This window comes from Rhinoraja longicauda, chromosome 14 (genome assembly GCF_053455715.1).
Source record: "Rhinoraja longicauda isolate Sanriku21f chromosome 14, sRhiLon1.1, whole genome shotgun sequence".
NCBI lineage: Eukaryota > Metazoa > Chordata > Chondrichthyes > Rajiformes > Arhynchobatidae > Rhinoraja > Rhinoraja longicauda.
The window spans coordinates 8,088,696-8,105,166 of NC_135966.1; positions in this window are offsets into that span (position 1 = coordinate 8,088,696).

Genomic DNA, 16,471 nt, shown 5'->3' on the forward strand with positions numbered 1-16,471 from the left:
CTGAACCATAAGGCTCAACTTCACTTCTCCCCAGTCAAAGGGATCAGTTTGGTCCTGTTCAGTGAAGCCTCTCGGGTCGCCGAGGGCGTGGAGGACCACAGTGAGGGGGGGGGGAGGGGAAGAACAATGGAGGACCAGGCATGTGGGGGACCTCCGTGAGAGGGGGTGAAGAACGATGGACAATAGTGGGGGGAGGGGCGAACAAAGGACAATGGGGACCCGGCGTGGGAGAACCGCTGTGGGGGGGGGGGGGGGAGAGAACAAAAGGAGGAGCCGGCGTGCTTTGTAACTTTGTCAGCGCCGTAGGTGGCTGCCATTTGCATACATTGGGCATGCAAGCAAAGAATCTCACTGTGCCCGGTCACATGTGACAATAAAGTATCCCATTCCATAAATTAATAGTGGGAGATTTGATGCAATTTGCATCAGTGCAGGTATGAACATTGACTTCTCCAACTTTAGATAGTACCTCTGTCCCTCTCTTCCCCCCCCCCCCTTCCCAGTTCTCCCTCTATCTTCCTGTCTCCACCTATATCCTTCCTTGTTCCTGCCCCCCTGACATCAGTCTGAAGAAGGGTCTCGACCCGAAACGTCGCCCATTCCTTCCCTCCTGAGATGCTGCCTGACCTGCTGAGTTACTCCAGCACTTTATGAATAAATACCTTCGATTTGTACCAGCATCTGCAGTTATTTTCTTACACTACTCAGTGCAGGTAATGTGTTTTGAGTCTCATTTCGTTTAGTTTAGTTTAGAGATAGAGCGTGGAAACAGGCCCTTCAGCCCACGCTGATCAACAATCACCCCATTCACTAGCACTGCCCTACACTCATTTACAGAGGCTAGTTAACCTGCAAACCTGTACGCCTTTGGTGTGTGGAAGGAAAGTGGAGCACCCGGGGAAAACCCATCCGGTCACAGGGAGAACGTGCAAACTCCATACAGCCAGCACCCATAGTCAGGATCGAACCTGGGTCTCTGGCGCTGTGAGGCAGCAACTCTACCGCTGCGCCACCGTGCCGCCCTGGTGATTGAGACGTCCGTATCATTGTGGCTGTGGAAACATCCTGTGGGCTATGGGAAATGGAAATTCCTCCTTTTGATCTGACTTCTTGTCTATTGATCTCCAGAATCATATCAGATCACAAGAGGACATCCCTATTAGGAAGACTCCTCCTCACATGAAATTAACACTAAAAGACTGACGTGTGAAGAGGTCCATTCAACAGGTCTATGGAAGTCTACAGGAAACTAGGGCCCTAGTGTGACCGCACCTGGAGTACTGTGTGCAGTTTTGGTCTCCAAATTTGAGGAAGGATATTCTTGCTATTGAGGGCGTGCAGCGTACGTTTACTAGGTTAATTCCCGGAATGGCGGGACTGTCATATGTTGAAAGACTGGAGCGACTGGGCTTGTATACACTGGAATTTAGAAGAATGAGAGGGGATCTTATCAAAACGTATAAGATTATTAAGGGGTTGGACACGTTAGAGGCAGGAAACATGTTCCCAATGTTGGGGGAGTCCAGAACAAGGGGCCACAGTTTATGAATAAGGGGTAGGCCATTTAGAACTGAGATGAGGAAAAACTTTTTCAGTCAGAGAGTTGTGAATCTGTGGAATTCTCTGCCTCAGAAGGCAGTGGAGGCCAATTCTCTGAATGCATTCAAGAGAGAGCTAGATAGAGCTCTTAAGGATAGCGGAGTCAGGGGGTATGGGGAGAAGGCAGGAACGGGGTACTGATTGAGAATGATCAGCCATGATCACATTGAATGGCGGTGCTGGCTCGAAGGGCCGAATGGCCTCCTCCTGCACCTATTGCCTATTGTCTATTGTCTATTGTCTAAATGGCCATCATGAAGTGTCCAATTCCTAACGTGTTCAGGTTGGAAAAGAGTCAAGGGATTTCAGGGCTGGTGGAATTCTTGCTTAATTCACCACGAAATACAGTTAAATATCCAAAAGTATAAAACTGCAAACAAAGGACATTTGAAATAAAACCAGAAAGCACTCATCAGGTCAGCATTTCAGGAAAGCTGGTATCTTATATTGATTATTTTCTTCAGATATGTTACTCATGACTTTACGAGTATGTTGCCAGAACTCGGGAGCATGAGCTATGGAGAGAGGTTGAACAAGCTGGGACGTTGGTCTTGAGAGTGAAGGCGGCTTATGGATGAACTTATAGAGGTGCACAAAATCATGAGGGGAATAGACAGGGTGAACCTACAGAGCCGTTTACCCAGGGCAGGGGAAATCAAGAACCAGAAGACATTTGTTTAAGGTGAGAGGGAAAAGATTGAATAGGAACCCGAGGGGCTACTTTTTCATCCAGAGGATGGTGGGTATATGGAACGAGCTGAGAGAAGAGGTCGTTGAAGGAGGTACAATCACAGCGTTTATAAGGTCATAAGGAACAGGTGTAGAATAATGCCATTCGGCCCATCAAGTCCACTCCGCCATTCAATCTCCGCCATCTCTCCCTCCTAACCCCATTCTCCTGCATTCTCCCCATAACCTCTGACACCTGCACTAATCAAGAATCAATCTATCTCTGCCTTTAAAATATCCACTGACTTGGCCTCCACAGCCCCCTGTGTCACAGAATCCCACAGATTCACCACCCTCTGACTGAATACATTTCTCCTCATCCCCTTCCTTTACAGAACGTCCTTTAATTCTGACAAAAAAGACACTTAGGCGGGGACATGGAGAGGAAAGGTTTAGAGGGACAAGGGTCAAACGCTCGCAAAAATGGACTAGCTTAGATGTGGCTTGGTCGGTGTGGACGAGCCGGGCTGAAGAGCTTGTTCTGTGATGTATGATTCTGTGATCTATTTCAAACGTGAATATCACATGGTTGTATGGGGTGAAACATCTATCTTTCAATGTTTGACTGCAATTACCCTGTGTAAAATTTATGAAGTGATGCAGTGTGCATACATAATCCTCTTTAAACAGTGTGATTGCCATGCGGTAAGACTGTAGGTAGATACATTGTTGTGTTAGAAACTGCCATCACATGATAGTTTACTGCCGTCAATAGTTCTATCTCCATTATTTGCTTTAGTGAGCCGCAACACTAAAGAGTCTGCAGGCACCACTTGAGTGAGTTTTAGACATTGCTGTTAGAGGGAGGACCGGGGGCAATGATCTACTGTGACAGCAATTAAGAACAGGGTTTTCAGCTAGAAAACTGACTGAGCGGTGATAATGGCAAGCTGGGGATGTGGTGGACTATCAGTGAGCTCCAGGTAGGCATGTCGGCTCGATCGTTGGTTCTGCTCATAGAATGAACAGAAATGCCCATGGGGGCAATTGATATAGTGTTGATATCTTGGGGAGGGCACAGATTAGAACACCTGGCACCTGGAGTACTGTGTGCAGTTGTACAGAGCCCTAGTGTGACCGCACTGGAGTACTGTGTGCAGTTGTACAGGGCCCTGGTGAGACCGCACCTGGAGTACTGTGTGCAGTTGTACAGGGCCCTAGTGAGACCGCACCTGGAGTACTGTGTGCAGTTGTACAGGGCCCTAGTGAGACCGCACCTGGAGTACTGTGTGCAGTTGTACAGGGCCCTGGTGAGACCGCACCTGGAGTACTGTGTGCAGTTGTACAGGGCCCTAGTGAGACCGCACCTGGAGTACTGTGTGCAGTTTTGGTCTCCAAATTTGAGGAAGGATATTCTTGCTATTGAGGGCGTGCAGCGTAGGTTCACTAGGTTAATTCCCGGAATGGCGGGACTGTCATATGTTGAAAGACTGGAGCGACTAGGCTTGTATACACTGGAATTTAGAAGGATGAGAGGGGATCTTATCGAAACGTATAAGATTATTAAGGGGTTGGACACGTTAGAGGCAGGAAACATGTTCCCAATGTTGGGGGAGTCCAGAACCAGGGGCCACAGTTTAAGAATAAGGGGTAGGCCATTTAGAACTGAGATGAGGAAAAACTTTTTCAGTCAGAGAGTTGTGAATCTGTGGAATTCTCTGCCTCAGAGGGCAGTGGAGGCCAATTCTCTGAATGCATTCAAGAGAGAGCTAGATAGAGCTCTTAAGGATAGCAGAGTCAGGGGGTATGGGGAGAAGGCAGGAACGGGGTACTGATTGAGAATGATCAGCCATGATCACATTGAATGGCGGTGCTGGCTCGAAGGGCCAAATGGCCTCCTCTTGCACCTATTGTCTATTGTCTATATCACAGAGTGACCATGCATGAAAGGAAGAGGGCTGGGGAAGGAATAGATCGGGTAGATGCACAGTCCCTTGCCCAGTGCAGTGGAATTGAGGACTAGAGGACATAGGTTTAAGGTGAGGGGGGAAAGATTTAATGGGAAAGATTTAATAGGAACCTGAGGGGCAACCTTTCCACACAAAGGGTGGTGGGTGTATGGAACGAGCCGCTGGAAGAGGTGGTTGAGGCAGGGACTATCACAATGTTTAAGAAACATTTAGACAGGTACATGGATAGGACAGGTTTAGAGGGATATGGGCCAAACGCAGGCAGGTGGGACTAGTGTAGATGGGACATGTTGGCCGGTGTGGGCAAGTTGGGCCGAAGGGCCTGTTTCCACGCTTTGAGACCTTATGACTCTAAGACTAAAGTTGAAGCGATTAGTTGTTGGTGAGTCCACTCACATTGCAAAGCACAGACATGATCGTTCTCACCATCAAAGCTGTGAAGGAAGATTTAAATCCAGCGCTGTAAAATGTTGTTGAGAATTGTTTGGCACATGCATCTCGGAATCAAGGGAACAGCCTTGGTCAGACTAAAGACACCAACAAAGAGATGCCGTGGCCAGTCCTTTCCCGGATGGCTGCGATGGATGCGTATGGTCTATGAACTGGCAAATGAAAACATTCGCACAAAACTGTTTAATGTGTTCCCATTTAACATCCAAAAGGAATATGTAAAATAGACACCAGTTCGGTGGAGGGTGACTTAAAGATATGAAGCAGTTTCATTCACGGCAATGTGGTAGAGTGGCTGCCTGACAGCGCCAGAGGCCTGGGTTCGATCCTGACTCCAGATACTGTCTGTACGGAGTTTGTACTTTCTCCCTGCGACTGCATGCTGGTTTCCTTTAGGTGCTCCAGTTCCCACCCACACTCCAAAGACGTGCAGGTTTGTAGGTTCATTGGCTTTGGTTAAAGACAAATTGTAATTTGTTCCTCGTGTGTGTCGGACCTCAGACAGGGAGGTTCCATGATAGGCTGATTGTTGGCTCGGGACAGCGTGATCCCAAGAGGGATCCCAATCATGGAGTCTTTTCGCATGGAAACAGGCCCTTTGGACCAACTGGTCCATGCAGACCAAGAGGCCCATCTAAACTAGCCCCGTTTGCTGGCATTTGGTTCATATCCCTCCAGCATTTTGTCTCTATTGTTGGTACAAACCAGCATCTGGAGTTCCTTTTTATTATATTTAGCAGGCTTTTCCAGCTCTGGTGCATTTGATCAATATATTCATTCAGACACTATGGGTTGATTAATCCTCTTGGAAGTCCATAAGTGCTGTATGTTGTTGATGAATCTAAGGGAATTAAGTTTGATCGCCCTTTAATGCTTTGAAAGGACCTTGCAAGTATATCGGTTTGTATCCACATATATCCTTTCTGAAAAACATTTTGTGTAATCGCTTGCAAATCGATTGGCAATTTCTCTACTGACTCTAACGTGAAATCTATTTCTTCAACACACTCCTGTTTGATAACTGAACAATAATCTTTGCTCATTAACTGTTGGAAACTTTATCACAATTATAAATGCATGTTGATAATAATATGTAATTAGTTCTTGTGGCATAAATTCTGTACACAAGATTATTATTCCGTCATGCAGGAATGATATATTGCTTGTTTATCTGTACAGTGAGCAAAACTATTCATTTATTTCCTTGATTTTATCTATCAGACATTGTGTCTATCATAGAAGCAGAGGGCATAGGTTTAAGGTATAGGGGGAAAGATTTTTAGGAATCTGAGGGGAAAACCTTTTCACACCAAGGGTGGTGGGTGTATGGAACGAGCTGCCGGTGGAGGTAGTTAAGGCAGGGACTATCGCAATTAGGGTTTGCCAACTTCCTCATTCCCAAATAAGGGACAAGGTGATGTCACCGCCCCGCGCCCCACGTGATCTCACCCAGCCAGCGGCCACGTGCTCCCGCTTCACCAATGGCAGTCGCCCAGGCCGGGAGGCGGGTTGCTATGCAACCTCCGTTAGGCGGCACCCGGGCCTACACTGTCCGGGACTGCTGCAGCCCCCAGGCTACAGTGTCCGGGCCTACAGTGTCTGGGCCTAGAGTGTCCGGGCCTACAGTGTCCAGGCACACAGTGTTCGGGCTTACAGTGTCTGGGCCTACAGTGCCATCCGGGCCTAATACGGGACAAGGGCGGTCCCGTACGGGACAAACCAATTTAGCCCAAAATACAGGATGTCCCGGTTAATACGGGACAGTTGGCAACCCTAATCACAATGTTTAGGACAGGTACATGGATTTATACAGGTACTTCGGTAGGACAGATTTAGAGGGATATGGGCCAAAAGCAGGCAAGTGGGACTAGTGTAGATGGGACATTTTGGTCAGAGTGGGCAAGTTGGGCTGAAGGGCCTGTTTCCACATTGTACGACTCTATGACTCTATCTGATGTATCTTTCAGAAAAGAAGCAACACTTTTGTCCTTGGTCATGATGTCCAGAATTTCCCTTTTGGTCAGGATGGAAACAGGCCCTTCGGCCCAACTACTTAATGCCAACCAAAAAGCTCCTTTTAAGCTAGTCCCATTTTCCCGCATTTCATCCATATCCCTCTAAACCTTTCCTATGTCCAAATGTCTTTTAAATGTTGTTATGGTACCAGCCTCAACTACCACCTCTGGCAGTTCATTCCAGATACCCACCATCCCCTGAGTGAAAAAGTTGCCCCACAGGTTCCAATTAAATCTTTCCACTCTCATGTTAAACCTATGCTCTCTGGTTCACGATTCACCTTTCTTAGGTATAAGACTCTATGCATTCACCCTGTCCAAGTACCCTTTGAATTGCTGTTATAATACCTGCCTCAATCACTTCCTCTGGCAGCTAATTCCACATACCCGCCATACTTGGAATGGAAACGTTGCCCTTCAGGTTTCCATTAAATCTTGTTCCACTCTTTAGTCTTTCAAGATACAATGCGGAAACAGGCCCTTCTGCGCAACAAGTCCACGCCGACTAGCGATCACCCCATACTCTAGCACTGCCCGACACACTAGGGACATTTTGCACGGCTCATTTGTTTTCTTTTCTCAAATAGTCTACCACATATCTTACGAGCGCCGGTTCGGTGTTGCGGTGATTCCAATCAAAGATCCTAGAGGAACAAGATAGACCACTCCGTTGAAATCGCCTATACTGCTATTTTCCTTTTAAAATGTTTCTGCAAGTTTCTGCCTACTAAAATGGCGCCTTGACATACTACGGTTTTTCGGGTCGAGTGGTCTATCTTGTTCCTCTAGTATCCTTGATTCCAATGCCCTCTGAACCCAGTGGAATATAAACACTGCTTCTTGACCACATGCCAACCAAGATGCCCCATCTACGCTCGACCCACCTGCCCCCCTTATCCCCCAAAACCTTTCCTATCCAAGATGGACACAAAGTGCTGGAGTAAGTCAATGGGCCAGGCAGCATCTCTGGAGAAATGCATCCTGTCCATGCATCTGTTCAAATGTCTTTTAAATGCTGTAATATTACCTGCCTCAATTACCTCCTCTGGCAGCTCGTTCCACATATCCACCACTCTCTGAGTGATAAAGTTGCCCCTCAGGCTCCTTTTGAATCGTTTCCCTCTCACCTTAATCCTATGTACTTTGGTTGTTGATCCCCCTACCTTGGGTAAAAGACTCTGTGCATTCACACCACCAATTCCCCTTATGACCTCCATAATTTCAGCCTCTTACCGGGGCATCAATGGACAACGGTGAATGCACAGAGTGAATAACATCAATGAACACCAGAACAACCGTTCTGGTGGATGCATGGAACTGCTCGAGACATTGGGGCGGCACGGTGGTGCAGCGGTAGAGTTGCTGCCTCACAGCGCCAGAGACCTGGGTTCGATCCTGACTACGGGTCCTGTCTGTACGGATGTTGTATGTTCTTCCCTTGGCCTGCGTGGGTTTTCCCCGGGTGCTCCAATTTCCTCCAAAGAGTCAAGAGTGTTTTATTGTCAGATGTCCCAGATAGAACAATGAAATTCTTACTTGCAGCAGCACAACAGAATGTGTAAACATAGTACACTGTAAAGAATTTAATAAATGGGAAAAAAAGAGTTCAGTATGTGTATATATATACACACACACACACACACCTACGAACACATGACAAACATACAAATAATAATAGTGCAATAATAATAATAATAATAGTCTATGTAGTTCAGAGTTTATTTGAGGTTGTGGTGTTTAACAGCCTGATGGCTGGCGGGAAGAAGCTGTTCCTGAACCTGGACATCACAGTTTTCAGGCTCCTGTACCTTCTTCCCAATGACAGGGGTGAAATGAGTGTGGCCAGGATGTGTGGGTCTCTGATGATGCTGGCTGCCTTTTTCAGGCAGCGACTCCTGTTGATCCCTTCGATGGTGGGGAGGTCAGAGCTGTGATGGACTGGGCAGTGTTCACAACTTTTTTGCAGTCTTCTTCGCTCCTGGGCATTCAAGTTGCCAAACCAGACCCTGATGCAACCAGTCAATATGCTCTCTGCTGTACACCTGTAGAAGTTCAAGAGAATCCTGGAGCAGGCAGTGAATAAAGCGAATGGTATGTTGGCATTCATAGCGAGGGGATTTGAGTATAGGAGCAGGGAGGTTCTGCTGCAGTTGCACAGGGCATTGGTGAGACCACACCTGGAGTATTGCATACAGTTTTGGTCTCCTAATCTGAGGAAAGACATTCTTGCCATAGAGGGAGTACAGAAAAGGTTCACCAGATTGATTCCTGGGATGGCAGGACTTTCATATGAAGAAAGACTGGATAGACTCGGCTTGTACTCGCTGGAATTTAGAAGATTGAGGGGGGATCTTATAGAAACTTACAAAATTCTTAAGGGGTTGGACAGGCTAGATGAAGAAAGATTGTTCCGGATGTTGGGGAAGTCCAGAACAAGGGGTCACAGTTTAAGGATAAGGGGGAAGTCTTTTAGGACCGAGATGAGAGTTTTTTTTCACACAGAGAGTGGTGAATCTGTGGAATTCTCTGCCACAGAAGGTAGTTGAGGCCAGTTCATTGGCTATATTTAAGAGGGAGTTAGATGTGGCCCTTGTGGCTAAAGGGATTAGGGGGTATGGAGAGAAGGCAGGTACAGGTTACTGAGCTGGATGATCAGCCATGGTCATATTGAATGGCGGTGCAGGCTCGAAGGGCCGAATGGCCTACTCCTGCACCTATTGTCTATGTTTCTATGTTTCTATGACATACTGAATCTCTGTAATCTTCTCAGGAAGCAGAGGCGTTGATGTGCTTTATTTATAACTGCGTCAGTGTGCTGGGTCCAGGAAACATCTTCGGAAATGTGCACGCCCAGGTATTTGAAGCTTTTGACTCCCTCCACCATCGTCCTGTCGATATGGACAGTCCCCAAAAGATGTACAGGTTTGTAGGTTAGTTGGCTTCGGTAAAATTGTAAATTGTCGCTAGTGTGTGTAGGATAGTGTTAGTGTGGTGGAGTGCGGTGTAGTGTTAGTATTAGTGTACGGGGATTGCTTGTCGGCGTGGACTCGGTGGGCCGAAGGGCCTGTTTCTGCGCTGTATTTCTAAACTAAACTAAACATTGAAAGAATAGATTTCTTGCTGCACATAAAATTTTCAGGTCAATATGTTATTTGAACTCTTAAATACAACTCTGCCAAGTTGTTTTTTTTAAACTGTGGTTATAAGCTGTAATTATGGACGAAAATGAATGAAACACCTTTCCTATTTAATTTTAAATTGCTTTCCACCCCAAATAAGTTTTAAAAAATGAGAGGATTTTAAAGGTCAAAAGTGCCATCCAAATTGACTTGTAGAAGCCTTTTGTTCTCTATACTTCTCCCCATTCCAATCCCACTGCCCAAGGAAGGGCTTTATACTATAACGAAGTCCAACACATCCAAGATAACAATTTCAGACACGTGAACAAACTGTTGATTTTCAGGAAAGAGATTAACGATGCATTTTAACTTCTACAGTATTTTTCTTTCCAAATTTTCATTTTTATGTTTCACTTATTTTACCTATTTACATTTTCCAGGGTGGGTATAAATAGTTAAGCACACCATATTCCCTTTGGGCTTGTGAAAATAAATTGTAGTTTACAGTTAATAAGCACAACATATGTATTTTTGTTAGAGTTATGGTACTCATTTAAGGGGCCTGTTTAAAAATGGATCGTTTAAGCTCAAGTCGTGTTTTACAGATCTATTACCTTAATGCAAACGAACTGTCGAGTATTTATAGACACAAAATGCTGGAGTAACTCAGCGGGACAGGCAGCATCTCTGGAGAGAAGGAATGGGTATCGTTTCGGGTCGAGACCCTTCTTCAGGCTTCTCAACCCGAAACATCACCCATTCCTTCTCTCCAGAGATGCTGCCTGAGTTCCCGCTGAGTTACTCCAGCATTTTATGCCTATCTTTGATTTAAACCAGCATCTGCAGTTCCTTCTTACACGTACAGAGTGTTGATAATGTACGGAAACGGAAGACTGAGGCCAGAAAACCCAAACCAGCTGAAAATATAAATACATATATAGATTCAACTACAAAGAGGGTGAATCACGGATAGAAGCTTCGTCGAGAGAAAATGATGGTGAGAAAGTGTCATTAAAACAAACAACTCGATGCTAGTAATTTTTAACAGGGTCCAATTAGCCTTTCCGCTCTTGGAGAGCAACTTTGAAAATTGTCTTGCACACTGTGGACGAATAATATCTCATAGTGAAAAGTTTTTTAATGAGTCATTTTTGTCTAATTGTTCCTCCCTGCTTTGTCCCTGTTAGCGTGTCGGATAGAACTAGTGTACGGGTGATTGCAGGTCGGCGTGGACTCTTCCATGCTTTATACTTGAACTAATAACTAAACCAAAGGGATTTCTTTTAGGCCTCAAGACACGTTGTGGAAAGGCGAGGGAAGATTTGCTACAGGAGAACATAGAAATAGACATCAAACACAACATTGACAGTTCAGTAGATCCCTGTGTTTTTTTTGGTGGTTCGTAAATGATCACTATGTCCTTGGCGATGTGTATTTCAGATGTTATAATAACTCAAATTCCTAAATCCCAGTTCTACCACTAAGCTGACAATGTGCTTTAATGCATTGCTGTTCAGTTGTGTTGTGTTCATCCTTCAACAGCTGCAAAACTGTTGTGGATATTTTGCTCATTATGTTTGTTCACCGCCCTCGCTCAATCCATATTTATAATGGACTGCGGGAGGCTGCCATCCATCTTTTATGTGTATCACAACACGATCTACAGCACGATGGTAAACCAGTCAATATACTCAATACTGATGGCCTTGGAAAGGTGTAGCAACAAGCGGTCTTCATTGGGGATCATGGCACTCTTACGCTTAGGTCACAAAATATTTGTTTTTGTTGTTATAGATGTGACAATGTACATTCAGAAAGTATTCAGACCCCTTCACTTTTTCCACATTTTGTTACGTTACAGCCTTATTTTAAAATGGATTAAATTCATTTTTTAAAATCATCAATCTACACACAATACCCCAGTATGAAGAAGCGAAAACAGGTGTTTAGACATTTTAGCAAAGTAATTAAAAAGAAATAACTGAAATATCATATTTACATAAGTATTCAGACCCTTTGCTGTGACACTCAAAATTGAGCTTAGGTTCATCCTGTTTCCATTGATTATTCGAGAGATGTTTCTACAACTTGATTGGAGTCCACCAGTGGTAAATTAAATCGGTTGGACATGATGTGGAAAGGCACACACCTGTCAAAATAAGGTCCCACAGTTGACAGTGCATGTCAGAGCAAAAACAAAACCATGAAGACGACGGAATTGTCCATAGCCCTCCGAGACAGGATTGTGTCGAGACACAGATCTGGGGAAGGGTATAAAACAATTTCTGCAGCATTGCAGGTCCCGAAGAGCACAATGACCTCCGTCATTCTTAAATGGAAGAACTTTGGAACCACCAGGACTCTTCATAGAGCTGGCCGCCCAGCCAAACTGAGCAATCGGGGGCGAAGGGCCTTGGTCAGAGAGGTGACCAAGAACCCAATGGTCACTCTGACAGAGCTCCAGAGTTCCTCTGTGAAGATGGGAGAACCTTCCAGAAGGACAATTATATCTGCAGCACTCCGCCAATCAGGCCTTTATGGTAGAGTGGCCAGACAGAAGCCATTCCTCAGTAAAAGGCACATGACAGCCCGCTTGGAGTTTGCCAAAAGGTACCGAAAGGACTCTCAGACCATGAGAAACATGATTCTCTGGTCTGATGAAACCAAGATTGAACTCTGGCCTGAATGCCAAGCGGCACCGCTCATCACCTGGCCAATACCATACCTATGGTGAAGCATGGTGGTGGCAGCATCATGCTGTGGGGATGTTTTTCAGTGGCAGGAACTGGGAGACTAGTCAGGATCGAGGGAAAGATGAATGGAGCAAAGTACAGAAAGATCCTTGATGAAAACCTGCTCCAGAGCGTTCTGGACCTCAGACTGGGACAGAGGTTCACCTTTCAACAGGACAACGACCCTACGCACACAGCCAAGACAATGCAGGAGTGGCTTCGTGACAAGTCTGTGAATGTCCTTGAGTGACCCAGCCAGAGCCCGGACTTGAACCCGATCGAACATCTCTGGAGCGACCTGAAAATAGCTGTGCATCGACGCTCCCCATCCAACCTGACAGAGCTTGAGAGGATCTGCAGAGAAGAATGGGAGAAATTACCCAAATACAGGTGTGCCAAGCTTGTAGCGTCATACCCAAGAAGACTTGAGGCTGTAATCGCTGCCAAAGGTGCCTTAACAAAGTACTGAGTAAAGGGTCTGAATACTTATGGAAATGTGATATTTCAGTTATTTATTTTTCATTGCTTTGCAAAAATTTCTAAACATCTGTTTTCGCTTTTTTATTATAGGGTATTGTGTGAGGATCGATGATTTAAAAAAAAGAATTTAATCCATTTTAAAATAAGGCTGTAATGTAACAAAATGTGGAAAAAGTGAAGGGGTCTGAATACTTTGTGAATACACTGTATATCATTGATAACAATGTAATTAGACAATCATGGAGTCATATAGCTTGGAAACAGGTCTTTGGCCAAACTCGTTCGTGCTGACCAAGATGCTCCATCTAAGCTAATTCCATTTGCCTGCGTTTCAATGGCTCAATTTGAGGGAGGATATTCTTGCTATTGAGGGAGTGCAGCGTAGGTTCACAAGGTTAATTCCCGGGATGGCAGGACTGACATATGATGAAAGAATGGAGCAACTGGGCTTGTATTCACTGGAATTTAGATGGACGAGAGGGGATATTATAGAAACATATAAAATTATTAAGGATGCAGGAAACATGTTCCGATGTTGGGGGAGTCCAGAAACAGGGGCCACAGTTTAAGAATAAGGCGTAGGCCATTTAGAACTGAGATGAGGAAAAACATTTTTCACACAGAGAGTTGTGAATTTGTGGAATTCTCTGCCTCAGAAGGCAGTGGAGTCCAATTCACTGGATGCACTCAAGAGAGAGTTGGATAGAGCTCTTAGGGCTAGCAAAATCAAGGGGTATGGGGAGAAGGCAGGAACGGAGTACTGATTGTGGCTGATCAGCCATGATCATATTGAATGGTGGTGCTGGCTCGAAGGGCCGAATGGCCTACTCCTGCTCCTATTGTCTATGTATCTAATGGATCTTTATTGTCGCATATGCACTGCACAGTGAAATTCATGGACTCGTCGCCAGAGAGTGTTGCCCATCGTGGGGTTCGAACCCACAACCCAGAGATTAAGTCTGATGCTATACTGACTGAGCTAGCCGGGCCCATACCCATCTAAACCTTTCCTATCTCTGTACCTGTCCAGGTATCCTTTGAAATGCTGTTTTATAGTATCTGCCTCAACTACCTCCTCTGGCAGCTCGTGCCATACACCCACTTTTCTTTGAATGAAACTGTAGCTCTTCAGATTCCTATTTAATCTTGCCCCTCTCTTTAGACTTTAGGCTTTAGATTTTGGAGACAGTGTGGAAACAGGCCCATCAGCCCACTGAATCTGCACCGACCACCCCGTCAACCAACACTATCCCACACTCGAGGTACAATTTACAATTTTTACCGAAGTCGAATAACTTACGAACCTGTGCATCTTTGGAGTGTGGGAGAGAAACGGAGCTCCCGGAGAAAACCCAGGCAGTCACAGGTAGAACGTGCAAACTCCATAAAGTCAGCACCGGTAGTCAGGATTGAACCCACGTCTCCGGCGCTGTAAGGCAGCAACTCTACCCACTGCGCCACGAATGCTGCTCCTACTGAGGCATCCATTTCATGAGCATCTTTAGCTGCCGATAGCTCTCCCATTTTGTTGTAGCTCACTCTGTGGACTCGGTTCTGAAATCGCCCGGCCAGAGCTCCTGGAGTCATCAGTAAGTAGATATACATGCAACCAAGTTGCTCCAGCTTTCATTCTCATTTAGCCACAGCTAACAATGGCCGGTTTCTTTTATCATTGTCACTTTTTTGCATATCTTTCATTCATTTGTATATATATCTCTCTATATCATTGTCTATATCTCTCCTATCCCTTTCCCGTGCCTTTCAGTCTGAAGAAGGGTCTCGACCCGAAACGTCACCCCTCCAGAGATGCTGCCTGACCCGCTGAGTTACTCCATCATTTTGTGTCTATCTTCAACCAAGTAGCATGTTGTACTCATCATTGTATAAAGATTGTATGGGGCATCCAAAAGCTCCAGTTTATGTGTGCAAGGTGGGGAGGGGAAACATGTTTGTATGTAACTTGCAACATCATTCAATGTGCATTTAATGCTTGTAAAATGCCAATCCACTAGCACGAGTTGCACAGTATAACTTTTCCAATTTCTCAATGCGCCCATTTTCACTCAGAAAGACCATGAAAGGATCAGACCTAGTTATTGCTTATCTGCGTGATGCGTGTGAGTGTTTAGAGGGATGTAGACTGAATGCACAACAATAGGATGAGCCCAAAGGCAGCCCAGTGGCACAGCAGTAGACTTGCTGCCTTGATTAGTACGGGTGTCAGGGGTTACGGGGAGAAGGCAGGAGAATGGGGTTGAGCAGCAAAGATAGATCAGCCATGATTGAAAGGCGGAATAGAATTGATGGGTCGAATGGCCTAATTCTGCTGCTAGAACCTATGAACCTACAGCGCCAGAGACCCAGGTTCTCTCCTGACTATGGGTGCTGACTGTACAGAGTGTGTACTGTGACCGCGTGGGTTTTCTTCGGATGCTCCAGTTTCCTCCGACACTCGGACGACGTGCAGGTTAATTGGCTTCTTGGAAATGCAAGTTGTCCCTGGTGTGTAGGATAGTGCTCGTGTATGGGGTAAGTGCTGGTTGGAGCGGGCGCTATGGGTCGAAGGACCTGCTTCCACCCAGCATCTGCAAATGCTATGTTGGTTGGCGTGGACAAGGTGGGCTGTGCCAACACTGTACAGCTCCATGACTGCGCATGGAATCCCAGAGCTGATGGATCCAATTTCTGTCTTTGGTACAGATTTGGAGAGGGAAAGACAAGACATCTCTTTGGATTTGGTTAGCAATATTCAGTTTCTCTTGGTCAGGCCAGGCTGCCTAGATCATAGCAGAGGAACTTTCCAGAGTGGTGAGGGAGTCTGATATTGCCAATTGGTCAGCACTCGCATGAGAGGGCTGTGATGGACATGACATTCATTGTGTTTTAGGTGCGTCATTCAGCATAACTGCAACTGTGCTTTTGGATACCACAACCTGCCTATCAATTTTGTATTTAACAATGGTGGAACTCTTGCAGTAAATCTTTTGTTATTGACACATTGGTTGTAAGATTAATGCATTCAAGAGAGAGCTAGATAGAGCTCTTAAGGATAGCGGAGTCAGGGGGTATGGGGAGAAGGCTGGAACGGGGTACTGATTGAGAATGATCAGCCATGATCACATTGAATGGTGGTACTGGCTCAAAGGGCCGAATGGCGTACTCCTGCACCTATTGTCTATTGTAAGATGCAGCATGGAAACAGGCCCTTCAGCCCACTGAGTCCATGCCGACCATCGATCACCCATTCACACCAGTTCCATCCTACTTTTGCATCTGCTCTCTGCGCACTAAGGGCAATTTCCAGAGGCCAATTAGCTGCCACGCCCGCACGTCTTTGGGAAGTGGGAGGAAACCCATGCAGTCACAGGGAGAACATGCAAACTCCACACGGACAGCATCCAAGGTCAGGGTTGAACCGGGGATTCCGGCGCTGTGAG